Genomic DNA, 8,557 nt, shown 5'->3' on the forward strand with positions numbered 1-8,557 from the left:
CAATTAAGGGTCATAAATCCTTGCTTACAGTTCATGTCCATGTAATTATCTGTATCATGGGATCAGATAAGATTTTATTTTTTGAGCAGACATCAAACATTTTTTTTCTTACCGAATTTAGAGGCCAAGACCCCTTTGTTCATGAAGACCCAACTCCCTTTTTGTAAACATATACACAAAGCTCAGCAGCAGCGAGCACTTAACTCTTCCTGCATGCTATGCAGTCTAGCAAAGCAGGAACGACAAATACTTAAGTCAAGTCACTCTACCATACCATTGAATAGAAATCAAACAATTTGCCTTCTTAAAAACATAAACGTGACATAATGAAGAACAAGACTTGGAACTACCGAGGCCCACGTTAATTTGGCTTCTCAAATTCTGCATTGGGTTTAACTGTGAAGTACAACATAATTCATGTGAATACTGGCATCAAACGGCCTGCTAATGCACCCCAGTCCCAGCTCGCAAAATGAGAAGTGACAAAGTAAAACCCTGTGTCATATGAAAACAAGTTCGCTACGTATTTTAGTTTTCTACAGGTAAACGAGGCCTAGGTGAAATGTCAATTACTCTGGATGAATTTCTGAGTTTGGGTAATTTCATGTCATGGGTGTTGCATAAAGTTTCAGAAATTATGCCATAAAGCCATGTCACGTAATAACACCCCTTTCTTGGCAAAATTATAGCATGGGAGAAATAACTCAAAGACCAAAATGCGAGAAGCTGCTGTTCACAGTAATTATGTTTTGCCACTATTTTTTGCGTGAAAAATATCCTTATGTCCAAAATGGACATGGGGGATGCATTTTGCACTAAAATTCAGCATTTCACATGATTAAGCGTAATTGTGTTCAATTTCATGCACTTATCCCAAACTTTCACATAATTGCATGAAAGCGAATTAAGAGCAACTGGGAGGGGTAACGCGTCTGCACAGAAGGGCAGCCCTTCGCGACGCCCCTGCACACCGTTGCAGTCTTGGGAAAAACACTGAAGTCAGGGCCACGTTGCTCTGGAAGAGTTCATGGAACAGGTATTGAAATGAGAAACCTAACCTGCAGGCTGCCTGAATACATCACCCTGTCCGCAGGGCACCCCAGGCATACAGCGGCATCATTTGACTGTGTTCACAGCCCGGGATCTTGAAGACACACTTCCACAGGTCTCTCCAGCCATGAAACACAATCCAGAGCGCCCGGAGGAGGCGAGATGACAGAGCGAGCAGGAGGCCTAGGCTGTGCTGTCTGAATCATGATACACCGGAGCCTGAGATGACAGCGGCAGGCAGGAGAAACCTGCAAATTACTCAATGCCCACAAGGCACAACGGGGCACAAACAGGTTTTCAGAGACACAGCAGAATTGACTAAGAAAAAAACAGTGTTGCGAGAAAAGGGAGAGAGCTTAGACTGCAGTGTTACAAATAGGCAGACTGGAGAGCCAAACTGTCCAAATCTGTGGCCAGTCTCCCTCTAAAAATGTAACAGAAAGATTCTGTTTCTGATCTCTCGAGGGCACAGCTAGGAATACCGCTGAAATGGACAGAGTAATAGTAATGTGGACACAAGTTCTAAAATTGGACGCCCGTTTATACTGAATTTCTAGAGTTATCACTCCTTCACTTTCAGAGTCTGAGAGCACTGTTTTGGCCCAGGTGAGTTTTAATTGGTATATCTTGGTGCTTTGCATTTACTTCACCTTGTCTCCCTGCCCTACCTCCCTCTACTATAAAACTACTGAGCTGCTCAGAGGATGGATGAAACAGAGACATGTTGGCCAATGCTCTGCATGTACTGAGTAATTTATAATTATGATGTGCTGACCAAGAATGACATTTACAACAAAAAAAAGTAAAACTCCTGCCAATTGAGGCGCTTCTCCTAGGCTAGTTTAAAAATAAAAAGTCAGAAAACGACTCCTGAAAGTTTTCACATTTTAGTGGAGTCACAAGTATCCTAGGACCTCTATTGGAAGTCTTGGAAGTTTACAGCAGTTCAAGATTTCCAGGGACATGCATCCCAAGTCAATAATTAGGGAAGCTGATTTTCACTATGTAGAAAACATACATTAGTAGACCAGGAGGAAATGAACACTTGCAGTTAAACGTTTTTCCCACACTATGAAAAACTTGTCCTTGCCTATAACACTTTTCCCTGGACAATCCATAAGATTTTAAGGTGCTTCCTACCCCTTTGTACCCAATAAACACAGGAAATGTACCATATTTCGCAGTGATAAAGGACAGGCAAACGTATTGCCATTTTTTACAAACGTACAGGTTTGTGGATGTTCAATGCATTTTTCAGGGCCATTTCCCCGCTAACCGTGTCTATTTTGTTGCAGTCCACAACTACTGTATAGATTTAAGCCATTGCCATTAAGCTAGGGAATTTCGCAAAATACCTATTGTTGGTGATTTAAGAGATACAGACCATCAATGCACACCTGCAAGGGTTACATGTGGGCATAAATGTACTGTTAGGATCTACAGATAAGTCCTCATACTCAAATTTAATATTTTAAACAACCATATTTGGTTAGAAACATTCATATATCCGCAGACCTACACCATTCCATTAGCAGACACACTCAATTCTGAGTGGCGTAGAGCAACTGAGATTTTGGCTTCCCCCAGGCATATTGGATCTGCAGTCCTCATAAGAGGGACATTTGTGCCAACGAAAACATTTTTGCCAGTAGCTCTCTGGAACAACCCCAGACACAATTTAGCTCTTGATAGGATTATGGCAAACTTTGGAGAGATAGAGTTTGTCCCAATTTCCTGTAAAAGGTCCGCTTTCGGTATCATGAACTGCAAATTATATTTCATCATGTGGCTGCACCGCACTAAAGCGTATTTATACATTAGCCTGGATGACAAGTTTTGCTTATTTAACGAGTTCAGACTGTCCCAAAACACCCTGCAGCAGTTCTTATGCAAAGCACAATATGCACTCTGTCCTTATGAACCGTACAACCTTCTCCCTCACTACCTGAGGTCATGTTTCCTCTCCACTTCCTGATAGTAGGGTAGCTTCCTCTTGCAAATTCCTGACCTGAAAACATAAGCTTTTAAACAGGGAAAAGTTCAAAACCGATCCACCAAAAAACCTAGAATCACTTAACAAAACGCGTTGGACCTTGGGAACTGAAACAATATTACCTTGGCACAAATGTCACTGCATTGTTCAGCAATTAGACTACATTGTCTTGCAGACTGATTTAAATGCATTTAGCTATATACCGAGTACATCCCTTTTTAAACAAGAAGCACAACATAAACCAACAGGAACAAGAAGCACAACATAAACCAAAGATCATAAAACACTAAACCATCACTGGAAAACCACAAACCTGGAAACTGTAAGCGCGATTCTGGAACATAATTCCAAGAATACAGTGACATGGAATATTCACTTACATTTTTCAAGGCACAGAATAGTTCATTCTCAAAAACGCTTCAGGTCCTTCGAGGTACGTACAGCAAGCCATATTTAAGGTAGTGGTTTGCATTTTGTGTAATTATGGGGGTGCATCAGTGGGCCGGGTCTGAGGCTGAGCACCGGCAGTTTTTTTAAAGGGAGCCTCAAAACGGGTCTCTCTCAGGCTCTGTTTTGTGCCCTGACACAGATCAGTTTTTTCCCTGACTGCAGTGACCGCAGGCACATCGATGTGCGCTGCTCACACTGCTCACTTCTCACTAGTGGAGAGGTTGTGGCATGACGTCATGCAAGGTGAGCGTTGTAGGGGGAAGGGAAATCCTTTAAGAGTCCTTTTCTCTCTGGATGTCCCCTCTTTTTTAAACTCAGGAGCAGCAACATTGTTGTGGTGTCACCAGGGCTTTGAGTGGAAGCTTTTTCAATATTATGTACAAGCCATAGTTGCTGCTTATTTATCTTAGGCAACTAACAACCATTGGCAAAGCCAATAGTCCCGACTTGTAGGTATGATGTTACCTGTTGTGTCATATATCTGGATGCAATGCAGGCCCGGTTCTAGCGGGTGGGCCGGGTGGGCCAGGCCCACCCAAACTTGAGCCTGGCCCACCCAAACAGGATCCTTGGCCCTCGCAGTGAGGGCTTGAAGGCAGGCGGGCAATGCCTTTGGGATCAAAGTGATTGAACCCTCCTCCATCGTGTGTGCGCTCGGGCCGAGACAGCTTCCCGGCGCGCACACACACAGACAGTTTTAGAGATTATCGCAGCCGCATCAGAGTACTTCACAGGTCTTTACAAGACCATGTATATGTTAAGGAGGCTTTGTTTACTTTTTTCACCCCTTCCTCTCTGCATGGCGAAAGGCAAAAAATCATTTATTTGACAAAGGTAACCTTTGGTAACCTTTGCCTACTGTCCTGCTGCTGTGATATTTCTTTTTCTACGCAGCACAGGAGCAAAGAAGTTTGTTTAATTCTATTCACCTTTCCTGACCCCTGCAAAGTTTGACTAATGGAGTAGGTAAGAGAATACTTACTACATTTTTTTCTTTTTTTAAATCTGCACAGGCCCAGCAGAACACACACTTCGTGTGTGCTTCATTTAAACAGTTTTTATCATGGCCGATGCAGGACAACAATAAGAATACAAAATGCCCAGATAACGCTGGTGATTAATGATCCTGCTGGAGAGCAATCATTTATCTGTTGGTAGTTTTTAAATGCTGATGAACTATATTTTATGTGGATAACACCAGAGCTTTAAGCGGGATGAAAAACCTGGTGGGGGGGTCTCTCAAAGGGGCGTGGCCAATGTATTTGAGGACGTGGCTTAAAAACAGTACGTTAAAAATCTGTGTTTAGCAGTGTGCGGCCCGACTTGTATTTTGCTGTTTCTGTCATTGCATCCAGGTATTTGATACAACAAGTAACATCATACCTACAAGTCAGGACTATTGGCTTTGTCAATGGTTGTTAGTTGCATAAGATAACAGCAACTATAGCTTGTATATAATATTGCAAATGCTTCCACTTAAAGCACTGGTGACATCACAACAATGTTGCTGCTCCCAAGTTTCAAAAGGAGAAGGAAAATCCATGGAGAAAATGACTCTCTTTAAAGGATTTCCCTTCCTCCTACAATGCTCACCTGGCATGACGTCATGCCGTAACTTTACACATGTGAGTAGTGTGAACAGGGTACAGCGATGTGCCTACTGTCTCAAAACGGGTCTCTATCGGGCTCTGTTTGGTGCCCTGGCACTTTTATCTGGACTGCAGTGACAGCAGACTGCTGTCACTGCAGTTCGGAAAAAAACAGACTACCTGTGCCCGGGCTCAAAACAGAGCCCGATAGAGACCCGTTTCGAGACCCCCTTAAAAAAACTGCTGGTGCTCAGACCCAGTGAGACCCGGCCCACTTAAAGCCCTGGATAGCTCAGTGGGTTACTGCCTTTGTCACAGAGATCCTTGTGTTACTTGCCGTTCAGAAGTTACAATCCTAACATAGGACAGTAACCAATGAACTGTCACCAAAGAGCTACCTACAAACATGAATGGTAGAGTTAGAACTTCACTTTTTTTGTTTTGTGATATAGTTAGAACTTCCCAAGTCTTTCATTATTCTAATGTTGCTAAAATGAGTATGTTTGGGCGGATATACATTTTCATCAGTAAAGCTGACCCCATGGAATACTTTTTAAATCCTAAGGTTGTTTCCCCAGTCCTAACCCTTTTAAAATATCCTGCCCACCAGTATGAATGACATGTGATTCATACACCTTGTAATCCTCATTGGCTTTTGTGACATTCCCTGTAGACTGATTTACATACTAGTATGAATCATTGTCTCTGTACAATGTGTGCGTGGTGTAAAGTACTGACACACACTACACTGGTATGAGTAGCGCTATACAACAAATGGAATGCATAAGAGAGATGGGCTACGTAAAGATAAGGGGCACTGTTGAACAGTGGCAGTGAGGGAATCTAAGGAGGAGCTAGTGGGAGGGGCTACGGAGAGATGAGGGGCACTGGTGGAGGGTGGCAGTGAGGGAATCAGAGGAGGAGGAAGTGGGAGGGGCTACGGAGAGATGAGGGGCACTGGTGGAGGGTGGCAGTGAGGGAATCTGAGGAGGAGGTAGTGGGAGGGGCTACGGAGAGATGAGGGGCACTGGTGGAGGGTGGCAGTGAGGGAATCCGAGGAGGAGGTAGTGGGAGGGGCTATGGAGCGATGAGGGGCACTGGTGGAGGGTGACAGTGAGGGAATCGGAGGAGGAGGTAGTGGGAGGGGCTACGGAGAGATGAGGGGCACTGGTGGAGGGTGGCAGTGAGGGAATCCGAGGAGGAGGTAGTGGGAGGGGCTATGGAGCGATGAGGGGCACTGGTGGAGGGTGGCAGTGAGGGAGTCCGAGGAGGAGGTAGTGGGAGGGGCTACGGAGAGATGAGGGGCACTGGTGGAGGGTGGCAGTGAGGGAATCCGAGGAGGAGGTAGTGGGAGGGGCTATGGAGAGATGAGAGACACTGGTTGAGGGTGGCAGAGAGGGAATCCGAGGAAGAGGTCATGGGTGGAGGGGGGAGTTAGGGAAAGATGAGGGCCACTGGTGGAGGGTGGGAGTGAAGGTATTTGCGGAAAAAGAGGTTACAGGTGCGGCGCCAAAAAAGACTTTCGCATCAGTGCTGAAACCGGCATTTCTGTTTTTGTTTATTTAATTAGCAGTTGGGTCATAAGGGCTACTGTGGAACATACTTTAAAGTGTGTGCTAATTATATGTACTACTATATTTAATGTTTTAAGTATGAAGGTGATTTTACTAATGTTTTTACCAGGAAAAATGAAAGTGGAGCCCGATGGTGCCTGATATGGGGCTGGGGCCCAAGGTCAGCTGTGAGATAAGGTGCACTGGGGAGGAGTAGTGGATAATCAAGCCTGTAAGGGAGTGCGTTGCAGAGTCTGGGGTCAGATGGAGGTAGTAATGAAGACGGATTCTCCCTGACGGCACGCACAGAGGGAGCCCGAGAAGTGTCACTTGCCTGATACTCCCTCCTCAGAAACCTCCTCTTCCCATCAAAGGGACATTACATGGAAATAACACTTTTTGAGAGTGATCACATTTAGAAAGAGATTTGGGAAAGAGTGCGTTTTATTGGGCCTTGTAAGACTAAGAAGAGATCAAGGAGGGCCCTGAAGCAGGTCTGCCCAGACATATATGCGAAAAATCGAGCTCGCAGTGGCCCACCCAAATGCACCCTTGGCCCACCCAAATACAAATTCCTGGAACCGGGCCTGATGCAATGACAGAAACAACAAAATACAAGTCCGGCGGCACACTGTTTGCTAAGCACCGATTTTTAAGCCACGTCCCCAATTACATTGGTCACGCCCCTTTGAGCCCCCTCCCCGTTTTTCCAACCCATTTAAAGCCCTGGTGTGCTTGGTAACTGTGTCACCACAATTAATAACAAAAAGGCCATTAATCAAAACGACGTGGGATGCGCCTGAAAACCAATCACTACCTCAAACCTCTCCAACACCCAAGCCTTCCTTCCATGTCGTACCTGCCGCCAGCCCCCTGAAAGTTTCAATGGGAGAATTCTCTAAATTGAATGCAGTTTAAAAATGTCTAGCGAGACGGTCGTGGGAATAGGTGTCTGTAAGTGACATTTCCTAACCGAGAAGGTTCTGCTTAGCCGTTGTGTTTGCATAGGGCAGCCTGTCGTTGGGGGGCGACGCCGGGGCTGCTGCGAGGCAATGCCACCTGAGGCTCGGTCGCGACCAACAGGCACAACTCCACAAGTGGTGGGGGCACAGGCTCTGCCCGGGGACGCTGCGTGTCTGTCCTATCCTCCACCCCAAGCGTGCAGCCGTGACTCGGGCGCACTCTCACCCACCTTCCCAGAGAACGCCTTACCTCACCTCCGCGCACAGACGCCCCCGGCCAGTAAGCGAGTGCTGCACACAAAAGGGTCCAGGAGAGTGAAGTGGAGCCTCGGCGCCTGCCGTGGAGCACCGGAGCCCCTCCTCAGCCTCGGTCCCCCGCCTGCAGGAGGAGGTTCGGCGCGGGCAGCTCTGCAGCCGTCGCTGGGAGCCGGGGCCTGTCTCCCCCCTCGTCCCCTCCAGCGGTGCTCCCCGCGGCGGCTTCCCCGGCGCCGGCCTCCGCAGGCTGCAGCGGTTCGCTGGCGGCTCGGTGGGCGGCGCCTGCTGCATTACATCAGGGGACGCTCATGTGGCAGACGGCTCGCGCTGTTGTTGGAGCCCAGCTTTCGCTGGCAGAAAAAAGTGCATATCAACGGAGGCTTCCAGAAAAAACTTGAAGTGAAACCCGACGACCTGTGGAATGTTTCATTCCAAAAGTTTGCAGCTGAAATCCCATAAAATACAGAGAAATGAGCATTACGCAGTCGATTGGTTGGTGTGCCAACTGCTTTTCTTTTGTTGCAGGTAGTAATACCGTTATTGTTCAGCAAAAAATGCTACCGCATCGTGCACGCCTATGTAACCATTCTTTGTTTTCATATTCGTAATAATAATAAACCACACCGAACATACCTCCCCTCAGTACTGGAAATGGAAAAAACAAATATTCAGGTAGGGTGGCGAACTGGCATGGGTGCAAACTCT

The 8,557-nt window shown here is 46.4% G+C and overlaps 1 protein-coding gene across 2 annotated transcripts in view; it reads right to left on the reverse strand.

Annotated features, from left to right (window-relative positions):
- FAM110B (family with sequence similarity 110 member B) overlaps positions 1-8,284 on the reverse strand; it is a 496,654-nt gene extending 488,370 nt beyond the window's left edge. The window contains exon 1 of one of the 2 annotated variants that reach the window (XM_078687279.1): positions 7,848-8,284. The gene's annotated coding sequence lies outside the window, so the exon portion shown is untranslated. The remainder of the gene's footprint in view (positions 1-7,847) is intronic. The other variant, XM_078687275.1, reaches the window with a different exon arrangement.
- Between the last annotated feature and the right edge of the window lie 273 nt (positions 8,285-8,557).

The sequence above is a fragment of the Lissotriton helveticus genome, chromosome 4_1 (genome assembly GCF_964261635.1).
Source record: "Lissotriton helveticus chromosome 4_1, aLisHel1.1, whole genome shotgun sequence".
NCBI classification, from domain to species: domain Eukaryota; kingdom Metazoa; phylum Chordata; class Amphibia; order Caudata; family Salamandridae; genus Lissotriton; species Lissotriton helveticus.